The sequence below is a fragment of the Ovis aries genome, chromosome 9, assembly GCF_016772045.2.
Source record: "Ovis aries strain OAR_USU_Benz2616 breed Rambouillet chromosome 9, ARS-UI_Ramb_v3.0, whole genome shotgun sequence".
NCBI lineage: Eukaryota > Metazoa > Chordata > Mammalia > Artiodactyla > Bovidae > Ovis > Ovis aries.
In genome coordinates, this window is record NC_056062.1 from 15,594,078 (window position 1) to 15,616,870 (window position 22,793).

The 22,793-nt window shown below is 56.7% G+C and overlaps 1 protein-coding gene and 1 long non-coding RNA gene across 5 annotated transcripts in view; one reads left to right on the forward strand and one right to left on the reverse strand.

The window, feature by feature from the left end:
- SLC45A4 (solute carrier family 45 member 4) overlaps nt 1-22,793 on the forward strand; it is a 67,679-nt gene that overhangs the window by 9,610 nt on the left and 35,276 nt on the right. The window contains exon 1 of one of the 4 annotated variants that reach the window (XM_060419955.1): nt 4,240-12,627. The exons of the other annotated variants lie outside the window; for them this stretch is intronic. The gene's annotated coding sequence lies outside the window, so the exon portion shown is untranslated. Of the gene's footprint in view, nt 1-4,239; nt 12,628-22,793 lie in introns of those variants that run through there. 4 annotated transcript variants of the gene reach the window in all.
- On the reverse strand, nt 470-11,888 carry LOC121820302 (uncharacterized). The gene is made up of 4 exons (XR_006060778.2): nt 11,611-11,888; nt 8,551-8,736; nt 2,100-8,235; nt 470-870 (listed from the first exon to the last, which is right to left on the reverse strand). It is a non-coding gene; the product is annotated as an uncharacterized LOC121820302 (long non-coding RNA).

Here is a 22,793-nt window from a genome sequence, read left to right on the forward strand (position 1 = left end):
GGGCCCTGTGTCCTGCCCGCCTGGCAGGCCAAGCCTGCCCCCTATCCCCTGCTGCCCCTGGAGACAGGTCCTTCACGACTGGCTCCCAAGGGAGCTGCCCTCATGCTGGGCACAGGCCGACAAAGGCTGTGACAGTGGGCAAAGGCAGGCAGGTAGTGGCAGCTTTGTAATGGGTGTTTGGGACCTGTGTCCAGTGACCCCCGACCTGACTGCTCACCCGTGTTTTCAAGGGCGGAGGCAGGCTTGCGCCTCTTGGCCTGGTGGAATGCCTCGCCACGGCAGGGTGCAAGGGGGACCCAAAGGTGCTGGCCCATGGGCCCAGGGTCCTCCTGGTCAGAGTTTGGCCTGGCTGAGTCTTATTTTTACCACAATCTAGTCTTAAGCCCCAAACCAGGATTTTTCAACTTTTTTTCAAACCATTTTTTTTTTTCACACCCCCCCCCCCCCCCCCCGGAAGATCTTGTCTGGATTCACACTTTTTTTTAAATTGCAAGACTTTTATGCGTGCTGTGCCTTTCCCAGCATAACTGCGCTCCCCTGACACCCCTGGAAGTTCAGCCCCAAGGGATCCCACGAGGCCCGCCGCCGCGGCACCCTTGCGCTGCATCTCGTGCTCTGTAGGGCCGGTGCCGTGTGCTTCTTCCATGTTGTGGATGCGACACTAGTAGGCAAGCGGCTCTTGTACGTTCAGCAGGGCCTGCGTGTTCGGTTTCCGTGGAGCTGCCGTTTGGCTCCGTTTTCCTCGCGCTGACCAGAGCCCAGTGCCGGGTTCTGGTGTCTCGGATGGACTCCAGGTCCTGAGGGCACTCAGACAGCCCGGATTTGCCTGTCTTGCTTCCGAGGGTCAGTTTCAAGGCTAAAGCGTTTTAGCTGGTATTAGAAAAGGCAGAGAAACCAGAAATCAAATTGCCAACGTCCGATGGATCATGGAAAAAGCAAGAGAGCTCCAGAAAAACATCTATTTCTGCTTTATTGACTATGCCAAAGCCTTTGACTGTGTGGATCACAATAAACTGTGGAAAATTCTGAAAGTTGGGAATACCAGACCATCTGACCTGCCTCTGGAGAAACCTATATGCAGGTCAGGAAGCAACAGTTAGAACTGGACATGGAACAACAGACTGGTTCCAAATAGGAAAAGGGGTATGTCAAGGCTGTATATTGTCACCCTGCTTATTTAACTTCTATGCAGAGTACATCGTGAGAAATGCTGGGCTGGAAGAAACACAAGCTGGAATCAAGATTGCCTGGAGAAATATCAACCACCTCAGATATGCAGATGACACCACCCTTATGGCAGAAAGTGAAGAGGAACTAAAAAGCCTCTTGAAAGTGAAAGAGGATAGTGAAAAAGTTGGCTTAAAGCTCAACATTCAGAAAACTAAGATCATGGCATCTGGTCCCATCACTTCATGGGAAATAGATGGGGAAACAGTGGAAACAGTGTCAGACTTTATTTTGGGGGGCTCCAAAATCACTGCAGATGGTGACTGCCAGCCATGAAATTAAAGACGCTTACTCCTTGGAAGAAAAGTTATGACCGACCTAGATGGCATATTTAAAAGCAGAGACATTACTTTGTCGACTAAGGTCTGTCTAGTCAAGGCTATGGTTTTTCCTGTGGTCATGTATGGATGTGAGAGTTGGACTGTGAAGAAGGCTGAGTGCCGAAGAATTGATGCTTTTGAACTGTGGTGTTGGAGAAGGCTCTTGAGAGTCCCTTGGACTGCAAGGAGATCCAACTAGTCCATTCTGAAGGAGATCAGCCCTGGGGTTTCTTTGGAAGGAAAGATGCTGAAGCTGAAACTCCAGTACTTTGGCCACCTCATGCAAAGACTTGACTCATTGGAAAAGACTCTGATGCTGGGAGGGATTGAGGGCAGGAGGAGAAGGGGACGACAGAGGATGAGATGGCTGGATGGCATCACAGACTCGATGGACGTGAGTCTGAGTGAACTCCGGGAGTTGGTGATGGACAGGGAGGCCTGGCGTGCTGTGATTCATGGGGTCGCAAAGAGTCGGACACAACTGAGCGACTGAACTGAACTGAACTGATGATCAATTGACCAAGCATTTCAGAGTCCCTGCTTCGTACTTACGTGGAGGTCGCAGGGATTGCCAGCTCCGATGCCCTGGGGTGATGGCAGGTGGGTGGTCTGGCTGCATCTGTCTCATCCTGCTGGTGGTGGGGAGCAGGTGGCATCCACAGGCAGAGCCAGGGGAGTTAGGTCCATATGGTGGGGCAGGTGGGGCTCAGGGACACAGCAGTGGGGGTGACATCCCACCCTGGGCCTGGCCGCCACTGGGAGCCTTCCACTCATGGGCCCAGGGCGCCGGCTGGAGCAGCGAGCAGGCCACACAAGGGGAAGAGTCTATTGGAGATGGGGTGGTCTTCCACAGAGGGGCCTGGTCAAGCTTCAGTGACAGGTCAGCGCGGGCACCTGCCTGCGGGACCAGCTTCCTGCCGCCTGCTGTCCGAGTGGGAGCTGACAGCTGTGGGCTTACAGTGGCTCGGGTTCTGGGCGGCGTCCTGAGCAGTCCAGGTCCAGTGGGTTTGGGCCTTCAGGCCCCTTGTGCACAGGCCACGTCCTCCTTCCCCAGGGCTACAGGCGGGCTCCGCCCCTCATCTGCAAGGCAGCCTTGGAACACCTTGAGGGCAGCTTGAGCCCGTGATGCATGTGCGCCGGGGCTGATGCGTGTGCGCCGGGGCTGATGCGTGTGCCCCGGGGCTGATGCGTGTGCGCCGGTGGCACGGTGAGAGGCTGGATGAGGGAAGAAAGCCTGGCCTGGGTCAGCTCTGAACTGGGGGTGCAGTGCCTGGCAGACGGCCTGGAGCCGGGCACGGAAGGAGGAGCCAGACCGTGTCTGAGGGAGACGGTGATGCCCAGACTCCTCGTTTGAAGTCGGCGTACAGATTAGATTAGAGTGTTATCTGGAGTACGGCTTGTGTTTGGTTATGAAACGTGAGACCCACGTTTTGCTGACCTGTTTTTTTCCTCACTCATCCCTCCCCAGCTCTGTCCTGGGTTACTTTTCCAAATGAATGAGCTAATACAACATACAGGAGGTTCAAAACAAGCTCATTATCACCCTGGCAAGCCAACTACATAACATTTACTCAGGACTCCTCTGCAGACGCCAAGGCTTGCTGGGCTGACTTTATTCCGTCTGACAGAATGGTAGTCGCTGTACTGGCAGTGGTTTGTACTTTTGTCGGCTCCTTTAGGACCAGCTCTGGAAGTGGTGGTTCGAGCTTTCCTTTCTGCTATCACCATGTCTGTGTGTCTCATAGAGTGCCCAGCTCCGCAGCAGTCAGGGCTGGCCCTTGTTGGTTTCGGTTTCATCTGCCTTTTGTCTGTTTGAGCCTAAATTGCTCAACTACATTCTAAAGGAAATCACAGAAGGAGGGACTGACCTTGAAAAGCTGAGAAGATGGTGTGGCAGCCAGACCGCAGCAGCAGTGCCCCTGAGTGGATGAGAAGCCGCATGGACGCCCTGCGCCCCGTTCCCCAGCCAGGGTGGTTCTCTACCCGGCTGGGTCATGGATCCTCTGAGACTGCCGAACGCTGTGGACCTCCTTCTCACAAAAATGTGAAAGCACCATCTTAGCTGTGCATTAGCGGGTACTCACGGCTCTCCTGGCACCCTAGGATGTGGGCCAAAAGGCCCTCTCTGGAGCCAGGTCAAGGGCCCCGCCAGGTGGGCTGCCTGCTTCGTCTCCGGGAGTGGCTAGCTCTGGCCTTGGGCTGGAGATCAGCCCCCAGGTGATGGCTGGCGGTATTTCCCAGCTGCCGTGACGGGGATGAGCAGCGACTGCCCGTCCGGCTCAGGCATCCATCCCGGGCCCTGGAGAGCCTGGAAGCTGTGGGCAGAGCGCCTGCCGGGGATGCTGTCATGCCTGTGACGTTAGGATGCTCCAGTTCACTTTGTGGGGAATGTAGGGTAGTTAAAATTAGCAGCAAGAGCCTCCGAGAGTCAAGGTTGTCCAAGAGCGTTGAGCAATGTCACATTGAGATCAGGCTCGGGGTGGCGGGTGGAATTCCCAGCCAAGCCGCAGTGGAAGGGTCAGGCCTGCAGCTGCAGCTTGAAGGGGCCCTCAGGGCGTCAGCACCGAGAGGGTCTCCAGAGGGGCCCAGGGTTAGATCTCTGGCTGTGCTGCCCCTGATGTGGTTACCCTAGAGCCAGATGTGTGTCATGGCTTGGGGAGCGGGCCCCTGCACCTGCAGGTTCCCCGTGCGTGGATCTCCAGGGCGGCTGCATCGTGCAGTCTCACTGTGTAGGGGACTCGAGGACCTGTGGGGAGTCCTGGGTAGAACAGTACGCTCTGTCTTGCGCGTGTGTGTGTTAAACAATGTATATAGCATTGTGTATCTAACTGCGTACTGTGACATACTACAGCACACATAATTACACGTGTGTAATGTGTATGACAATCTACTATTGTAATGTGTATTTTATTTCAAGTTCCTTAGGGGGATGTGTAGGGTTCTAGTTGCCCCACCAGCTCCTTTTCATTGATGACATGAGGGACAGGGTGTTTCTTAGGGCCGTGATGGAGGGTCTGAAGGTACAGTGCCAGGCGTCCACTGGGCCTGCTTGGCGGGCTCCCAATTCAGAGGAATGGGGAGCGGCCTCCTCCACTCTGAGTCTGTTTCCCTGACAGAACAGGAGGGCCTGGGGTGTTCTGCAGCCTTCCCCGTGGGCCTCCTCCAGGCCCCCTCTGCAGAGGGACCCCTCTGGTCTCTGGCACACGGCCACTTAGTTCCTCTCGAGGCAGGCCATGTGATCCTTTCCAGCCCAGCTCCTTTCAGCTGGGCAAACCCGGCATCCCCCCGCTTACAGCACCGCCTCTTCATGCTCTTCAGATGCAGAGCGCACAGCCGTCCCTGATCATTCTCAGCAATCTGCTACCCCGTCCGCGGCCCTGAAGAGTAGAGGCCCGTCCTCATGGGAAGCCGCAAGCCACAGCACGCCTCTGCGACTTTACGCTCCACTCTAATGGTTGTCTGTCCTGTGTGAAAGGTGAAGGACAACCTCCTGTGTGAGGTTGCTTGGAACTAAAGACTTTTGATCGGGTCAGGTTTCCATTTCTGCCTGGAAAGGAACCAGCCCGCCTGGCCCTCGCCTCCCACCCGGCCCACCCTGTGAGCTGCTGGTCTCCGCGACCACCTGACCCCTGCTTTTGGGGGGGGGTTCCCACGAAAAAGCAAGACCAGAATGGGGCTCTGGCCTCTCCCCGCCAGTTCCCGTTCGTTTCTGCAGCCCAGCAGCGACACTGTTGACAGACTCACAACAGCACTGGGACGTAGTATCGCCATCTGGGCTGCTGTTTGTCCCCCTGAGGGCCCAGCAGTCACCATCCTGCAGCTTCTGGGCAAGCGACCTAGTGCCTCAGTTTTCCCATCTGCAAACTGGGGCTAAGAACGGTGTTCACCGCATTGGACTGTTGCAAGGACAGAGCGAGCTCGCACACACAAAGCGCCATGAACAGTAGTTGGCACCTAGGAGGTCGCTCAGAGTTTCAGCTGCCGTGATGCGCCCACACGGAGCCTGAGGATGCAGTGCCAGGGAGAGGCTTGGTGGCTCCCGGGAGGGAGGGATGCGCTCCAGTGAGAGATGGGACCTCCCGGGCCCGTGCACGCCCGGGTTGGGGCGGGAGCGTGTGCCGTCGTGCAGGGCAGAGCCAGCACCGCCGAGCGTGGGGCCATGTGACTGGGCAGGAGGCTGGCAGGGGCCGGCAGCTGGGCTGGCCCGGTGCATTTGGCCGCGCGTCCTGGCCGGGGCCATGGAGTCGGGCAGCGTGTGAACAGAAGCGCGCGCAGGTGGACGTGCCGCTGTCTGCTGTGTCCCCCGAGCTGGGCCACAAGCGTGGGGTCGGGTCTGTGAGCGCGGGAGGGGGTGGCGCAGTGTGCGGACCAAGGGGCTCACCCTGCCCGGGACCCTGCGGGCAGCGGCCAGCTGGTGCCCAGAGGCGCCCAGGCTGCTGCCAGCCTGACTCCCTGGCCCAGCGTGAGCCCGCTGCAGTCCTCGGGGAGGGTGGTGTGGTGAGTCGCACAGTGAGCCTTTTATGGTCTGAACCTCCTTCTCTCCTTCTTTTCCTTCTTTTTGGGGGGTGGCCACAAGTGCCCAGCATGTGGGTTCTCTGACCAGGCATTGAACCCACGCCCCCCGCAGTGGAAGCACTGGGCAAGTTCCCCAAAGTGTTTTCTTGACAGACTTAACCAGATGCCCCAAAGAATAACTTCTGTAACCAAATACATAATTTTCCTATTTGTAGCTAACTGCCTTTAATTGGCTGTTGTGCCAGCCTGGCCATCCTTCCACTCCCAAGGATGCTGCGTGCTCCCTGGGAGACACTGGGTAACGCAGGCGCACCAGGAAGGGTTCTCCAGGGGGCCAGCCCTGGGGGCTCAGCGGGCCTTGGAGGAGGGAGGGTGGTCCTGGGGGCAGTGCGCAGCCGGCTCTCCTGGCCCTGCTGGTTGCTGGCTCCCTTGTGCAAACACTGCGGTGCCTCCAGGTGACCTCACCTGTCAGCCGTCAGGGCAGCTGAGTCATGACGCCATAAATATCCGCCAGGGCAGGTTTGTAGCTGCGGTTATGTCTTCTCCCTTTTAAAATTAGTCTTGAGGAGAGAGTAAGGTGGTGTGCTGAGTTTCTCGCTCATCATTTACAGGCTTCCCGCAGGCCCTGCAGGCCTTTGTCCTTCCATGGCGGTGCCCTCGGTGTGCGGTTCTGAATGGGATCAGAGCTGGTGGCCATGGGGGAGGAGGGACAGTGCCCGCAGCCTGGAGAGGCAGCGGCCAGCTCAGGTCGGGCAGCGGCCCTGGGTTCCCGTCTGCCCTGTGACTCTCTGCTGTTCTCAGTGTCCAGGGACGGATGCTGACCTCACGAGGGGCACCCCAGCCCCGGCGGCTGGCCAGGAGATACCTTCACAGGGCCAGCCGCACCCAGCTGTGAGCGTTCTGTGAATGGCAGTTGCTTCTGTTTGCTGGGGGCAGGTGTGTGCATGGAGAAGACAGCAGTGTCGAGGTAGGGCTGCTGCTAAGGGGACAGCGGGGTCTCCTGGGCCTGCTTTTGCCGGGACAGTAGGCAGGAACCAGGTCCACTGCAGATTCGTGCAGTCACTGCATTGCACCCAATCAGGAAACGCTCGCTCACGAACGGTGACTTATTCTGTTTATGTTTACCGTATTCTGGAAAGGCTTTAAGCTGGCTTGCATGCATGCATGCTAGGTCGCTTCAGTCGTGTCCTACTCTTTGTGACCCCATGGACAGCAGCCCACCAGGCTTCTCTGTCCACGGGATTCTCCAGGCAAGAGTACTGGAGTGGGTTGCCGTGTCCTCCAAGTTTAGGAGTCTGTAAAGGTGCAGTAAGGCACGTTTGCAGCTTGCATGCTTATGTGTCCTGCTGTGGTCTATTTCCAGTGAGTGCACATGGAGGCTGCCCCCTACCCCAGCCTAGGAGCTCCCCGGGAGTGCAGAGGGGCCTTTGCCGCTAGCCTCTGCAGGTCCTCCTTGTCTGTGCCCAAGCCCCGTCTTTCTGGCCCAGAGTTGAAAGCCAGAGGGACCATGAGCTCAGACTCCTGCCTCCCTGGCCTGGGAGGGGGCACAGCCCAGGGGCTCCCAGAGGGCCGGAGCCAAGCTGGGCTCCCTTGTGCCTTTGAGGCAGCGTTCATTCAGGAGAAACCCAGAGGGAGGGCCCCCTGGGTCTCCCCACCCACCTTCCCCCACGTGACAACCCCCACCCCTTCAGGCGGCCTCAGGTGTGTCCTGGGACACTGTGGACACCCAGCTTGTGGACTGATGTCAGGGGCTGAAAAGCCCCCTCACTGGTTCTAGAAGCGTTGCTCAAACTCAAGATCGAGCGTCTTCAGAGACCGTTTGGGGAAGACCGAAATCTCACAACTGCGTGCGTCCTGGGCTCCTCTGGGTGGGCCTCAGGGAGTGTGCGCCAGCCCGTGCGCTCAGTGCTGTTCCTCAGCCTCTGCAGTGGTCAGTGCCAGCCTCTGTCCCGGACTTCCCCTGTGTGCCCATCCTGGGGAGCATTGTCAGTGAGCGTGGGCACAGAGGGCGCCGAGGGGACGCAGGCTGGCAGGATGGAGTGGGAGGCCAGTGGCTTCGTGGGCTTCACGCCCTGGGGGCGAGCTTTCTGAAGTGGGTCCTTGTGCACAGCACCGGGATGCGGGTCTGGGCCACGCAGCGGGCCTGTCGCCCTGGATGGGGCAGTTGGTGACCCTAGAGTGAAGGGTTGACAGACATGGGAACTGCCTGTGCAGCAGCCCTGTCCGTGAGGCTGTGGCTCTGAGCTCGCAGTGATAGATGGGCCCCTGACCCGGGAAGGCCTGTTGAGATGTTGGGGTGTCGGGTGTGGTCCCAGCGGCTGCTGTTGCGGAAGCCATCGGGCCAAGGTCCCATGGGTGGGGGAGGCGGGGACCCATGGTCCCTTCTCCCTCGCTGGACCCCCAGGGATGGCGAGCTCGCGCTTGGAGGGAGCCTCCTGGGGTGGGGGATACCCGCTATGGAGCCAGGCTGACGCTGAGTCCTACTTACCGCCCGTTTCTGGTTCTGCCTCTCCAGTCACCTGTTCTCTGCAGTCGTCCTGGCAAGGGGTCAGTGCGCAGGGTGGACACCTCGGATGGCTGCAGCTGAAAGGGTGCTGACTCTCTCCCCTGTGAGGCCCCTGGGGACAAAGACGAGCCCCTGGGCCTGGGCAGGGGCTGCGCCCAGGAGGACCTGCTGGAGGGAGCAAGAAGCTTCCTGAGTCTTGGGGCTTCACAAGACTTGGACAAGCACAGGCCAACTTGGCGTTGGATTACGCTTTTATCCCCCAGGAGAGAAACCAAATAAACAGAATAGAGTTACTTCGGGCCCCTGGCCAAACGAGACATATTTTGGATCTGGTGACCTTTTTCTTTGGGTCACTAATCACTGGAGAAGGTTTTGACCGTATTCCATTTCAGAATAGGAAGCACAGCTTATTTTTCAGAGTGGCAAATAAGGAAAAGAATGAAAGTATCTCGGAGTCTCTGTTTCCAGAGGCTCCCCCGGGAGGAACATTTTTATAGACACCACACGTCCTCGCCAGCCCTGGCCAACTTTCCGTCCCGGCGTGCCGGGGTGTGTCGTGAGCCGGCCGGCGCCTGGGAGGCCGGCACCTGCCCACGTCCCTGCGGCCCGCCGGCCACATCAGGGCCCCACGCTGGGCCGCCCGGCTCTCCTGGGATCTTCATAGATCATGAACCTCAGCGTTTTCGATGCTGCCCTGCAGAAAGTCACGGTGGTCACCGAGTCCCAGGGCACTCGTGGCCGTAGTCAGAGCCGGGGGTGGTGGTGTGACGTCAGCCCTCGTCGGGGCCGCCGGAGACGCCCCACCACCGCCTTCCCCGGCCTGGGTACCTGGCTCAGGCGCAGGCAGCACGTGCGTGACCGTACATTGGAGGTGCTGCCTTGCGTGGACACACATGTGCCGGGCAAGGGCTGGGCGCCGACCGCCAAGCGCCGTGGCCTTTCCTCATGGCTACCTTGACCTCATGCCGCCGCCGGGGCTGTACCTGAGTGTGAGTCCCTGTCTGCACTGCCGCCTCCCCCTATGCCTTTAAGCTATGGAGAGGTCGCCCAGGAGGACCCCTGTGGCCGAGCACTGAGGGGATGAAGCCCCCTTTGGCCGGGGCTGCGGGATTGCCCTAAATGCCTAGGCAGACTTGGAGCTGGTGTCGACCTGGCAATTCTGGGGAACCTGAGACCTTCTTGGTGTCCTCGTCTGTCTCCCCTGCTGCCTGCCTCTCCTGTATGTCCCGGGGCACTGGTCCTAGGACGCTGCACGAGAAGCCCGAGGGGGCCCAGAACCTGGGGCTGGCGGGGGATGAGGTGACTCAGACCTCATCCTGCTTGGAGAGGGCTGCTGCTCGCTTCTCAAGGGGATAAGCACTCAGTGCCCCCAGCTCTTCTCTGCACAGAGACTCATGGTGTCCTTGGGGGTCCTGGGCTTGGCTCCCCACACCCACAAGGCTCTGCATACAGCTCAGGACATTGGAGGGTCATTTAGTGTGAGGTTTTGGGGTTTGGATGTAGCAAACTGTAAAATAACAGAGCTTGGGTGGCTTATCGATGGTGCCCGGTACCAGCCGCCTGGTGCTGGGCCCATGCGGAGCCAGCTTGCACTGCCGGGGCAGCCCTGCTGGGCTGGGCGTGGCCATCTGGACTGGGGTGGAGGCCGCTCATCCCCGCCTCACCCAGCTTGTGCCACTCGCGGGGAGCCCTGGGGCCTGAGGAGGTGCGGAGACTAGCGCTGGCCCCAGAGCTGTGGCCGTGTGTCCGGGCTCCACCCACAGGTCCCAGGCTGCACAGTGCGCCGCGCCGTGGATCTGTCCTGGCAAAGACAGGCTAGCACGTGGGTCAGGCGCAGAGCCCTCCTGCGGGCCAGGGCACACGTGGGTGTCCCTGTGAGGGGCCGGGAGAAGGGACAGGATGGTGGAGGCGGGGAGCCCCTGCCCTGTGGCAGCCACGGCTAAGACCTCCAGCCCCGTCGCCCACGGCTCCTGGCAGGCGGGCAGCATGGACACAGGCTCCCTCCTGGTCTCGGCCAGGCCCCTCCCCTCCAGGCACCTGAAATCAGGGGTGGGAGGGTCAGAGGGAGCCCCTCGGCCGACTGGCGAGCTGCCTGCCCTGCTCTCCTGTTTTCTGAGCCCGCCCCTCCTCAAGGGTCATCCCAGGGTCGCCCTAGTGGCCGGCAGGGGAGGTGTGGTCAGCTGCTCCGTGCCTGCCTTTACAGAGAGAGGCTGCACTTGGTTCTGATAACCAAGTAGAATCCTTAACCTAAATTTATGCTTCTATAATAACTTTATCACTCTCAGTGACAACCCCGGGTCAAAATCCTCATAAAGCTAATGGTGTCGTCATTGTTAGAGCTCCCTCTTGTTCTTCTGGGCCGTTCACACCCAGAGTAGAGCCTGTCCAGTAGCTCAGATTCTCAGGGAGCTGGTTCCCGTTGTTGGGTGGTTGGGGTCCTTAGGACTGAGTACCTGCCCAGCGCATCCCCTGCCACACACGTGGGGGGTTTCCAGAACTGTCCTCACGGCCCGGAGGCCTGTGTTGCTGCAGTGTAACCCCCTCTGCAGGTGGGGGCTGTGGATGGAGGTGCCTCAGGCCTGGCACCCACATCTCCACTCCGTTTCCCACCTCGAGGTCAGAAGCTCGGCTGCTTCCAGGGTGCTGGGACTCACGGGATGCTGACCCCCTCTATCTATGCAGAGCCTGCCCTGCTGTATCTCGGAAGCGTGGCGTCCCAGGAGCCAGGATGTCGGGGTCCAGGTCTGGGGGACCCTGGCTGAGTCTTCGTCCCCACCGGGTTTGGGGAGCCCTTCTCCTTGAGCCGCCCGCTTGCCGGCAAGGCTCTCGTCTCCCCTTGCAGGCTCCCCTCGGCGGCAACTGCTGTTGTGACTTGGCATCCCATCCCCACTGAGTGGGACGCTGACACAGTAGACGTAAAGCTACCCAGATGAAGTCAAGGAGAGGGGCAGTCTGGAGCCGGTCATGGGCCTGGCCAGCGGGGTGTCACCCTCTGGGCCCACCATCCCCCTGCTGCCTGCGTCTGGTCACCAGGAGACTCACCTGTCTGTCAAGAAGTCAAGTTTAAATCCGATTTGAGCAGGAACGCTCCTTGCTCGCTTTCATCCCAACCATTGTCTTAAAATCTCCTTTTAATTAACTCTGTTTCCCAGTTCTTTCTGCCTGCTGGGTTGTTTGCTTGAGCGCCTGGCACTGCACCCCTGATCAGGAGCCACGGTCCTGCCCTCCTGTGCCCGGCGGCCCAGAGTGGGTGGGCAGGGGGCCTGGGGCCTGGGGACCCAGGGCAAGGCGACCTGCTTCTCTCCAGCTGCTGCTGTTCCTTCTTTTTTTCCTTTGTAAAACTGCTTCTTTGGCAGCTTTCACTTCTCCTGTAGGCAAGTCCCAAGCTAATATTTATCCTGTGAAGTATCTCAGAAATGCTGGAGGGCAAGTTATTTGCAGAGAGCTTTATCAGTCTTTGAAAGAGAGTCATTGTTACATTGATAAACTGAGGCACTGCTTACAATAGCCAGATTGTGTTTGAACTTGCAACCTTTAATGCAACAGTTAGTTTTTGTTAACAGATGGAATCGTGTTGGCTGTTCTGGTAAAGAGGGCTTTATCCTTGTGTTTTTTGTCTGTCACTGGCATGCACTGGGAGAGGGGAGACCTGGCGCCCAGAGCTGGTTTTGTAATACGTTCAGGTGTTACTCGTTTTATGATTGGCAGGCTTTTCAGGAACGCGGACTTTGTACATGGAGCTCTCGGTTTTTATGAATCGTCCCTTTAAAAGTGGAGGTGCTGCCTTTCAGAGGGAGAGCTGCCTCACCATGCAGTCTTCAAAGACTCAGCAGTGTGCAGGAAATAAAAAATGATAGGTGTAACAAGAATGTGCAGAAGGTGGTGTTATTTATGTGTGGTCAGGAGGTTTCAGGTCTAAAGGAAAACACTCTGACGAGGAACTAAGAACTTTCCTGAGGCCATTATTTTTTCAGTGGAAGAAGTAGCTTCCTGGGTCTTCTCTGGAGCCCGCTTCCCTACACGGCAGCCCCTCTCGACTCTTGAGTGTCTGGGTAGGAGGTGAGGAAGTCCTCTGGGGGTGGAAGGATGTCCAGGGCCTTAGCACCAGGCACCCTCGAGTTTGTGCCCCTGCCTCCTGCCCAGGGGTCTGGGGTAGAGGTGAGTGCTGCGGCTTCTGTACAGGGACAGACGTGTGGACTCTCGTGTGGCTCTGATGAGAAGCAGGTCCAGAGGCGAGTTAAGCCTCAGTGACCAGGGGCTGGGGGCCCAGGCCGGTGGGGGCAGAGGGGCCTTAGGCGGGCTGTGCTGGGGCTGGAGGCCGGGATGTGGGGACTTGCGCCACACTGGTGCTCCTTGGAGGGGCCCGAGGGCTGGCGCCCGGGGGGCGGTGCCTCTGCCCTGGAGAGACCTCAGTCACACCAGGCACTTCCTCCTGGGTCAGCTGACTCCCTGCAGCCGCTGACTCGCTGTTCCTCGCGGCCTCAGCGCTTCCCTCTCTGTCCCTCCTTTCTGGCTCACGCCTGCGCCGCGCACGGAGCTGCCTGTGGCCTGAGTGGGAGCCCATCTTCCTGCTGTCTTCGCTGCAGCCACAGACACACACGTTGTCCACGCCCCAGTGTCCCTCTGGGTGCTGGCTGAATTGTTTGCGGGACGCACTGAGTTTCTGCAGGGGGAAAAAAATTCCATTTCTGGCCATCGTGACTCTCCAGGTCATTTTCTAGGTGTTCCTCCCACCGCTGTCATCTCCAGAACTTTTTCTTCTCCCCCAACAGAAACTCTGTACCCCTTACATTTACTTACTTTTTTCAGAGGAATTCCAGCTTTTTCATTTTTGTCCTTTTATACAAAACCAAGAAGAAGAAATAGAACTGCAGAAGTAGTTAACTGGTAGAACACATGTACACAGAAATTTGGATAGGAAGACAAGCTTATTTACAGTGAGGGAACACATTTTTTTTGTTACTTAAAAAAATCACACATCTCTGGCTGCGCCGGGACTTCGCTGCTGTGCGAGGCCCCCTCTGGTTGCCCAGGCTTCTCATCGCGGCGGCTTTTCTTGTGGGATCTTCCGGGCCCAGGGATCGAACCTGCGTCCCCTACGTTGACAGGTGGGCTTCCCAGGTGGCTTAGATGGTAAAGAATCTGCCTGCGATGGAGGAGACTCGGGTTTGATCCCTGGGTCAGGAAGGTCCCCTGGAGAAGGGAATGGCAACCCCCTCCAGTATTCTTGCCTGGGAAGTTCCCATGGACAGAGGAGCCTGGAGGGGGCTACAGGCTGTGAGGTCGCAAGGGAGTCGGACATGACTGAGCAGCTGACACTTTGAACACTTTTCTTAACCGCTGGACCCCCAGGGAAGTCCCCTTACCTTTATCTTTAGTGCATCTGGAAACCCTTCGTCACTGGCAGGTTTCTGTGGTCAGTACTGTATGTTCATAAATTCACGCTTTGGAGCCACCCAGCCCGTGTGTGTGTGTGTGTGTCTGTGTGTGTGTGTGTGTCTGTCTGTGTGTGTGTCTGTGTGTCTGCTGTAATCCAGTCCTGGGTTGTTCGGGAGGTGGGGGGGGCCAGCACTTAGTCCTGGGTGATGTCAGCACCCATGGGTTAACTAGTGGGAGAGAAAGGCGCTTGTCAGTGTTTGCAGCTGAGAAACTTGAACTCGGGCTTTGGCCTGGGGCGTCTGGTGCCATCTGGACCTCAGGAGGGGCAAAGTGCTAGACAAGCATGAGAGCTGCTCAACCCCAGGTGAATCTGTTTCAGACCTTGCAGGACTTTTCTGTCTTGTTGCTCATGGCCTGGAGAGAAGAGGGTTGATCCCTGACTGCTTGATGGGCATCATACCTGGGAGTGGAGGCTGGCCATGTGTACCCCTGAGTGCAGTGCATTGTGGGAGAATCCGTGATGGACGAAGCAGGTGGTGCTGCAGCTTGGGATGGGTGCCTGACGTCAGTCCAGCGGAGAGAAGGCTAAATAAAGAAAGAAGCAGAGCGAAATCTGGGCTCCAGGAGGAGCGACAGGTGCTGTTGGCGAAAAGCCCTGTAATTGTGCTTGGAAACCGGAGTAGCCACCGAGGAAGGGCCTCCCAGCAACACAGGACAGAGAGGTAGCGCCCATGTACTGGACTGTTGGGGAGGGACCTGCTGTGTTCCTGGTGGGTGACTTGAACGGTCTGTAGTTACTTTATTGCTGATGACAGATTGGGAAGAGCTTCTGAGCTGGTCCTTGGTGATCAGCTCTGAGTCTTTTAGTGGACCCGCCAGGAGCTGAGTCCACAGCTGGCTTTGCAAACCTGGCTCCCCCACCCTTCAACCCCATCCAACTCTCTCCGGGCACCTGGCCTTGCAAGCCTCTGTCAGCACTCTCTGAACCATCTGAGATTCAGCTTCATTGTAGAAGAGTCCTGAATGTCATTCCACATATCAAGCTCTTCTGTGAAGTTTGGATAGGGAAACTAAATTAGGAAATAACTTTGGGTCATATAGAAGCAACAGCAATATATATATATAATGGTGAATCGCTCAGAATACCTCTTTCTCTGCATTCAGTGGTGGTGTTTAGTTGCTCAGTCGTGTCCGACTCTCTTGCGACCTCATGGACTGTAGCCCACCAGACTCTTCTGTCCATGAGATTTCCCAAGCAAGAATACTGGAGTGGGTTGCCATTTCCTCCTCCAGGGGATTTTTCTAACCCAGGATTGAACCCGCGTCTCCTGCATGAAGGGGTCGACAGAGGGGATGACAGAGGATGGGAATGGTTGGATGGCATCACCAACTCGATGGGCATGAGTTTGAGCAAGCTCCGGGAGTTGGTGATGGACAGGGAAGCCTGGCGTGCTGCAGTCCATGGGGTCGCAGAGTCAGACGCGACTGAACTGAACTCATGCATTGGCAGGCAAGTTCTTTATGGCGGAGCCACCAGAAAGCTCCTCTCTGCATCCATACCTTAAAAAAAAACTTTATGGGACCATTAAGTGTCGTTGATTTATAATGTGCCTTTTGTGCCTGTTATTAGGCACATTTCCATGTCAACAGGTAATCCCACAACGTGGAGTTTGTGTCAGAATCCATCTTCCTTTACGTGAGCAGGTTTCTCAGTGTTGGTCCGCAGACTGTACAGGCTTTGCTCTCCAAAGAGCAGAATTGCAGGATCAAAGGGTATTTACATTTACATTCTGAGGCTTTCCCTATCTACCTAGAGGACTGCAGTTGTGAGAAATCGTTTCTGACGGAGTCGGGATAGCCGGGATTAATAAATCCCACAGGTGATCGTGCCACTTGCTGTGAGCGCGTCAGCCCCGGTGACCCCAGGAAGGCGCTGGCCCTGAGTTGCAGACTTCTCCAGACAGCGGGGAGGATTCAGTTACCAAAGTGGGCTTTTTCATCACAGACCCTCAGGGGCCCTCAGGTTAAGGAGTTGCTCAAGACGGAGGACAGATTCCTGAGCTGACAGTCTGATTGATGCCCTCTGGGAGGATCCCACCCCCTCCGCCTAGGGTGGCGTCCCGTGGGCTCAGCCTGAGCTCAGAGGGGAGTGGGCCCTCCCCTGTGCCTGCCTGCAGTGGGGCTCCCCAGCGCCCTAGGACCACACCCTCCTCCTGGTAAAACGGACCAGAGGTGACTGAGACAGTGAGAAGGCCTAGGAAGGGTGGAAAGACTTCACAAGGCCTGCAGTGTGCGTTTAGACCACGGTCTTGTCGCTCAGCAGCGCCTGGCAGTCCTGTAGATGGTGCAGCGATGACTCATCCCCTGTGTGGCACGCTGACCTTCAGCTGACTTCAGGTGTGTGTGTGTGTGTGTGCGTGTGTGTGCGCGTGCGTGCGTGCGTGCGCGTGTGTGTGTGTGTGTGTGTGTGTGTGTGTGTGTGTGTGTGTGTGTGTGTGCGTGTGTTGGGGGTGGGGGGGGCGGTGACTGCAGAATGCTGCAGAATGTTCTTGCTGGTTGTCTTTATGGTCTTAGTAAGAACGACTGTAACACCAGCTAAAGCTGTGTGTGTTCCCTTCATTCACCAAAATGTTTACCTTCTAAGAGAACTAGTTTTGATTTGAACATTCCTCAAATATATTTCATACTTCTTCACTTTGAAAACATTTGGCCATTTTGTGTTTACTTGACACATGGACTGTAATTCAAATCATCCCGTGTTGTTCGGCAGTTCGGTGGTTCCCAGCACTTCCTCGTGGGGCGCTGTCCTCTGCCTGAGAGGGGACTCTGGACGCTGCTTTGATTTGATACAAGTACCATCAGAACGTTTCATTACAGCTCTGCAGTCTTTAGCGGTAGCCCTTAATTATACCCTTGTCCTTGAGGTCTGTTTCTGTATTTTTTTTCTTTTCTTGGCTGTTCCTTGAGGTTTATGGGATCTTAGTTCCCCCACCAGGGACTGAACCCAGCCTCACAGCAGGGAAAGTGCGGAGTTCTAACCAGTGGACCACCAGGGAATTACTTGTTCTTGGTTGTATGTCTGTAAAGTGAGCAATCTTTTGTTTTCATGTTCTTAAATAATGTTTGGTTGTTAACGCATCCCCTTCAGCTGCTTGCCTGTCTCTAACACACTGTAGATGACGTTTGTGGGTACCTGGTCCTGTACCTTAGATGAGGTAGTGAGTTTTGGGGAAATGCTAGTCTCCTCTGGAACTGTGGGCAGTGGCTGCCCACTCGGCCTTTAGGTTGATCCTGAAGCTCCGTTTTCCTTGCCTAGTTAGGCAGGAGCAGTGTGGTTTAAAAGCTTGTTGCTGTTTCCATAGCAGCCAAAGCTTCATCCTGACCCCAGTGGCTAAAGTGGCAAATTGATGCTAGAAACATTTACGAGAAGAGAAAGGCAAAAAACCTCTCAGATTTTTAATTAGAAAACAAAAAAACCTCCTACTCACCTGACGTGCAAATGAAGGAGACCCGACCCATATAAAGGTCAGAGGCTACCCGTGTAAAGGTCAGAGGTGAGAAGTCAGGTGAGCAGGTCTTTGTTTTTAGCAGAAGGTGAAAGTCGTGGAGAATGTTTTCTCTGGGGACAGGGCAGTTTGTCCTTGTTTCAGGGTCATTTCCTCTGACACGAGCGTTCTGAGTTTTCCATCGAGTGTGGGTAGCAGTTTCCTTTAGCAGAGAGTGAAGACAGCTGCTGCTTGAGAACGTGCTCCGTGTCCACGCTAACGCCCTGGAAGCTGGGGGGAGGGGGCGCACTGGGTCTCCGCTGCTGTGCTGGGCGTGCTCCAGTTGCGGCGAGCAGGGGCCACTCCTCGCTGTGGTGCGCGAGGTTCTCTTGGGGCAGAGCACAGGCTCTAGGCACCGGCCTTTGGTAGTCGCATCGCATGGGTTCAGCAGGTCATGCTCTCAGGCTCCCTTGCCCCGTGGCATGTGAAATCTTCCCAGACCAGGGATCGAAGCCATGCCCCCTGCATTGGCAGATGGATCCTCACCCACTGTGCCACCAGGCAAGTCCAGATGGGATGTGCTCTGACTGATCCACTGTTGAACATTTTTGCTGTCACTGGTGTTTGCCAGCTTTGCTTCCACGTGCCCTTCTGCTTGTTTGACCTGATGCCATGCTTTTAGGTGGTTCAGAGCGACTGCTTCCGCAGGGCGTGAGGGCAGGGGCAGCATGGAGTCCCGTACGGTGGCGTGCGTCCTCTGCAGGGCTCGCAGGCTCCTGCACACCCGCATCAGAGCAGACCAGCCCCCCCGCCCCAAGGTGGTCAGGTGGAGGGGAGCCGAGCCTTCCATGCTTCCCCTGGTCCTGCTGTACGATGCCTTCCTAAGAGACAACTTTTAGAAAGTAGTTCTTAAACAGAGCGTATTTTGAGATTAAGGTGCAGTATGCCAGTTTACAGGCATTTAAAAAACCATCTCTAGGAGGGTGTGCTTCCTCCTGTCCTGAGGACGCACGAGAGGGGCCACATCCCCGCGTCCCTGCCGTGGGGACTGTGACCTGGCCTCCCAGGGGAGTGGGCAGCCTGGGCCAGGTTGGGTGCCCTTGACGGGGAGGTCTCAAGCACTGTCTGGGGAGGGACCAGGGGGCTGGGCCGGGCCCGGGAGTCACAGAAAAGCCGTCCAGGAGAAGCTCGCTGGATTGCCTGGGCCGGTGGCTCCTGCACGTTGCTGGGATACTAATCCATTGAGAAACACTTTAATTAGACTGGCTTGTTACAGTGTAGCAATATTTTCATCCCCTCGCTCCCTGGGGCCCCTTTCCAGATTTCCTTTGATTCAGTCTCTGCATACTCCGAGTATTTGACACGCGCAGTCACATGCCTCCTTACTCCCCCGCCCCCTCTGCCTGCACCAAGTTCCCAGCAAGCCAATCAGAAGGCACATCCGACGTGGTGTTCAGTGTCTGAAGTGCCCTCGGCCAGGTCTCGTGGCACAGAGCACACACAGGCGAGGTTACGAAGTCACAGACCAGTCATTCCTACCTAGAGGGGCAGTGGGCTGTTGGCCAGGTGCCTGTGGCCAGCGGCTCCCACCTGGGGCGAGCAGGCCTGCAGACCCTCGGGCCCTTCTCCAGAGCCGTGGTTCAGTGGCACACAGGAGCCCTGGAGTCTGCGTTTTTAAACATGCTGCCTCGGCCTTCCTGGTTCACACGGATTCAGCGTGTCGGTCCATTCGGCTCCCGTAACAGGACACCACGTGGGGAGGTCCAAGACTCGCTGCTTTTCTGCCTTAGGCGGGCAGAAACCACTGGTCCTGGCACTGTGTCCATAGCCGTGCCTCTTCAGAATGTCCTGTTGCTGGAGTCTGGGAATACGTAGCCGTCTCAGGTTGGCATCTCTCATCGTACTAACGTGCATTCGATGTTTCTCACGGCTTTCACGGTGTGATGGCTCGTTTCTTTTTAGTGCTGGTCACTGTCTCATTGATGTGCCACAGATCGGCGATTCACCTACTGAAGGGCGTCCTGGTTGTTTCCAAGTCTCGGTCGTCGTGGATAAAGCTGCTGTACAGCATCCACGTGCAGGTGTTTATGGATAAGTTTGCCACTCCTTTGGGAAAATACCAGGGAACACGATTGCTGGATCGCAGGCTAAGAGTATGTTTAGTTTGGTAAAAAGCTACCAAACTGTCCTCCAAAGTGGCTGCACCAGTCTGTCCCCACGCAGTGAGTGCGGTTCCTGCCGCTCCTCGTTCCCGCCTGCGTTGGTGCTGGCGGCGCTCTGGGCCTGGACTGTTGTAACAGGTGTGGAGGGCTGTCTCGCTGCTGTTGGAATTTGCGTTTCCCTGATGACAGGCACTGGATGTGGAGCGTCTTTGCTGTGCTCATCTGCCACCTCTGTCTTCTCCGGTGAGCTGTCTGTTCGGGTCTTTGGCCCACCTTTATAACTGAGTTGTTCATTTCCTCACCGTCAGGTTTGTTTTGGATAGCATCCTTTATCACTGTGTCTTTTACAAGTATTTTCTCCCAGTCTGGGGCCTGTCTTCTCATTCTGTTGATACGGCATTGATTTTATGTTGGAAATCAATGGCATTTCTGAAATGCTTTGAAGGACGTAACCTTATAAGCAGATTTTTACCAGAATGTTGTCCGCTTTTGTATCAGGGCCTCTGGCTTTGCTTGGCTCCGTCTTAGGCCTTCTCCCCTGGTGCAGCAGCTGGTCCTCTCTGGCGCACAGCCGTCTGCCCTGTGCCGCCGGCTTCACTGTTGCCCTCAGGCAGTCGCCTTTGCCATGCATGTCTGGGTGGGGGGGCACAGCGGGCTGATGGTAGTGGGGGGCCTATGCTTTGGTTTGGTGGGTTATTTGAGGCTGATAGTTGACAACGTCTTACGAAAATGTTAGCAGTTCTGATGAGTTTTTCCAGGGTAGAGATGCCTGTCTTGGATGGTGAGTGTACAAATCAAACAGCCCTTGCCACAAAACCACACACCGCAAAGCACGGGCTGCTCGTCCCCTGCCTGTAATGCTGTGTGCATGCGCGTGTGCGTGGGGCCGAGACAGGAGCCAAGGCGCCTGAGCCCCCGTCCAGCCGTCCTCCGGCGCGTGTGGGTCCCTGACCTTCAAGATCGTGTTCCCATCGGATACTGTGACTTGCATAGACTCTTTACTGCCTGTCAAAAAATTATGCTTCAGTTAAGGTTTTGGTGGCGTGAAGTTTACAGCCAGCTTTTCCACACAGCAGATTGTAGGAAGTCACGTGTCTTGGCATCAGTCCCCCTGAAATTAGAAGCAGGACAATAGAGGAAGTTGTTGATTGGAACAACTGTAGTTCCGCTTGTCTCGGTGCATCTGCGAATCACAACAGTATCGTCGTCAGGCAGGCTCCGGAGGGAGGCCTGACTTCAGAGTCCCTCCAGGCTCTGCAGAGCCTAGTGGAACAGGTCACAGCGGAAGCCTCGCCGCTCCTTCGAGCAAGTCAGGAGGAGGCTTTCGGGAGGCAGCAGCCTAGTCATCCTCAGATTGCTTCAGTGTGTTGTCACACTTTAGCTCGGGCCTCTTACATCAGGTGTTTCAGAGGAGAGCATTTTCGTGGTTTTAGATGTTGTAATTAACAGCTCTAGCCTTTCTAGATGATAGCTTCCTTAAAGAAAGCCCCTTCCTTCCTTTCTTTCTTTCTTTCTTCCTTAAAGCAAGCCCCTTTGCTCGCTGTACGTGTACTTCACGGCACTGCGTTACAAGAGTGAACCTGGCTTGGCGGTGTCCGATTGTCCCCCTAAATGGAGAGACACCCTCCCCATTCACACCTTCCTTTTCTCCTCAAAGCTGCTCTCCTTCCGTCTTGTAGAGCAGAGCCCCGAGGAGAAGGGGCCCTCGCAGGAGAGTTGGTGGGGGAGGGGACGGATGTCAGAGCCCAGGAAGGGGCCAGCTCATGCCACCTGGGTCCCTACGCCGTGTCCTGCAGGCGCCGTGCATAATTCAGACTGAGGGGACCCCAAGTCCAAGCCTCCATTGAGCTGGGGACTGGATGCATCTTGGTGCTGCTTAGACTTGCTGTCAGTCTGGGTATAGCCTCCTCCCCCCACCCATTCTCACTCAGACAATTAGAGAACCATGTTATCAACTTAAAATACAAATCCATGAGCCTTCACTGGATGGGAAAGGACCCCCGTGGGCTTGCCAGGGTGTTGGAAACGTCCTCCCTGTTGGCATAGATTAGTCAAAACTGATTGAGTGGTACCTTTTCGCTGTATGTGAGTACCTAAGAAAGTGAGCAAGCCCTAGTACCCTTCACGAGCACAGCCAACCACTTGGAAGGTATAAGGCAAGGGAAAATCGCATCCGCAGTGGCCACAGAGAAGATGAAATCACTAGGAAGAAACTTCACAAGAAATGTGCAGAACTGTAGGAGGAACGTGTTGAAATTCTCCCGAAAGGCACTGGGTTTGGACTCGGATATATGGAGACAGCCCTAAGGGTGGTGGCTCTCCTTCAGCTTATTTATAAAATCAGTGAAATCTCAGTAAAAATACTGACATTTCCCTCCAGAGCTAGTCAGACTCTTAAAGGTCATTTGCTCATAGAGTTCTTGCAAATAAACATGCCGGAGTGGATCGAGATTCTGGGAGAAGCCGCGAGAGGGAAGATGTGTTCCCAGCTCAGGACCTGTTGGTGGCCTCTGCTGGGCTCGCTGGACAGGGTCCGTGTGGGGAGAGGGAGGCGAAGTCTCCGAGTGCTGGGGTGGGCTCGCATAGAAGTCATGCAGCAGCGACCAGACGGCTGCTGGGAAGGTGGGATGTGGTGGGAAGGGGGGGGCAGGCCTTCCGCCCTGAAGCCTGGGTCCTTCCTGCTGCCCCCGCAGAGGGGCATCAGGGCCAGATCTAGAGGGTGGGTGAACCCCCTGACAGGCCACAGCACCAGCCCAACCCCGGCAGGCCCCCCCTTTTGAGAAGACTGCGCACACTGCCATGGTTGAGGTCTGGAAGTGCACATTTCCTGGGCTGCCTGGTTGGCCAGCAGGACGCCCCGTGTGAGGCAGGCTCTGCTGACCAGTTAGGGGGCCGTGCCCGCCCCTGACCATGAGGGAGACGGCAGGTGGCTGGACCCTCTGCCTGGAAGAGTCCTGGGGGCGCAGGTGGCCACCACCACCACCACTAGGGGCTCCCTCCGAACTTTCTTTCCAGAGACCATGGCTGGGCCATTCTTAGATGTTTGGTGAGGACCCCAGATGTGAGGAGGGTCTCTGGTGTGGAGACTCGCTCTGCACCGCAGAGGGAGCGTGCTCGCACTGGCCTGGTGGTCTGACGGCGGGCGGCTTTCCTAAGGGCGCCGGGCCCTTCGCTCCCCCACGCGCAACCTCTGCCTCCT